Consider the following 1,652-nt stretch of genomic DNA (forward strand, 5'->3'; position numbering starts at 1 on the left):
TTGGGAGACAGAGCGAGACTCCGTCTCAAAAAAAAAAAAAAAATTTATTACCTGATGCTTACAAAAAAGTTTGCCAACTCCTCCTCTAAAGGACCTCAAAGACCGGGTGCGGTGGCTCATGCCTGTAATCCCAGCACTTTGGGAGGTCGAGGCGGGTGGATCATCTGAGGTCAGGAGTCCAAGGCCAGCCTGGCCAATGTGGTGAAACTCCATCTCTACTAAAAATACAGAAATTAGCTCTGGGCATGGTGGCGAGTGCCTGTAATCCCACCTACTCAAGAGGCTGAGGCAGGAGAATGGCTCAAACCCAGGAGGGAGGCTGCAGTGAGCCGAGATTATGCCACTGCACTCCAGCCTAGGCGACAGAGTGAGACTCCATCGCAATCAATCAATCAATCAATAAAGGACCTTAAAGAAAGTTAGAAAAAAGGGCTGGCCACAGTGGCTCATGCCTGTAATCCCAACACTTTGGGAGGCCGAGGCGGGCAGATTGCCTGAGGTCAGGAGTTTTGAGAAACCCCATCTCTACTAAAAAAGTACAAAAAATTAGCCAGGCATAGTGGCACATGCCTGTATTCCCAGCTATTCAGGGGGCTGAGGCAGGAGAATCATTTGAACCTAGGAGGTGGAGGTTGCGGTGAGCCAAGATTGCGCCATGGCACTCCAGCCTGGGCAACAAGAGTGAAACTCCGTCAAAAAAAGAAAAAAGAAAGTTAGGAAAAAAGCCAGGCACGGTGGTTCATGCCTGTAATCAGGAGGCTGAGGCAGGCGGATCACTTGAGTCCAGGAGTTGGAGACCAGCCTGGGAAAAATGGTGAAACCCCATCTCTACTAAAAATACAAAAAAATCAGCTGGGCATGGTGGTGCATGCCTGTAGTTCCAGCTACCAGGGAGGCTGAGGCACAAGAATCACTTAAACCCAGACGGCAGAGGTTGCAGTGAGCCAACATTATGCCACCACATTCCAGCCCGGGTGACAGAGCGAGACTCCAGCTCACAAATAAATAAATAAATAGAAATAGAAAGTTAGAAACAATAAAACAAAGGCAAAAAAAAAGAGGGCCTTAGGCATGCCCCCCTTTCTTTACACCAACATTAAGCCTTCTCCGTATTCTTGGAGGAGAGAAAGTTGATTCCTTTGCCTGTGAAAAAGGAGGGAAGTTCTGAAAAAAGAAAGGGTTTACTGGCTCAGCGATCTCTCTATCCACTTCTGGATCGGGCATGACATCTGGTACTACATGTGCTAAACAACTACATCTAGCAGCACAGAATTAAGGCGTAAAGGATCTGCTGAATACACGGGAGAATGCTTTAGGAACCTATACTTCGGAGGCCCCAGAAAAAGGCAACAAGAGGAAGCCCAGGGTAGTTCAGGCTTTGGGGCAGAGCAGAGAACTTCTAGAGGGACAGGGGAAGGGACCACCAACACTTAAAGAAACCACGGGTCTCAGCCTATATTTTGGCAACTTACCCAACCATATTTAGATATATTACACATGGTCAAAATGGCAAGAAAGGATCCACTTGGCTGGCAAGGAGACGGGTAAGAGGAGCTACAGGAGCCAGGTGGGCACCCGACTGCCCTACCAGGTCATCTGTCCTCATGGCTTCCCCTTCCACATAAATCGCAGGTCTCTCTTTTTTTTTTTTT

At 48.1% G+C, this 1,652-nt stretch overlaps 1 protein-coding gene across 1 annotated transcript in view; it reads right to left on the minus strand.

The window, feature by feature from the left end:
* Positions 1–1,652, minus strand: part of DHX30 (DEAH (Asp-Glu-Ala-His) box helicase 30) — a 72,535-nt gene that overhangs the window by 54,449 nt on the left and 16,434 nt on the right. The window lies entirely within an intron of this gene.

This window comes from Colobus angolensis, unplaced genomic scaffold, assembly GCF_000951035.1.
Source record: "Colobus angolensis palliatus isolate OR3802 unplaced genomic scaffold, Cang.pa_1.0 Scaffold18, whole genome shotgun sequence".
Taxonomy (NCBI): Eukaryota; Metazoa; Chordata; class Mammalia; order Primates; family Cercopithecidae; genus Colobus; species Colobus angolensis.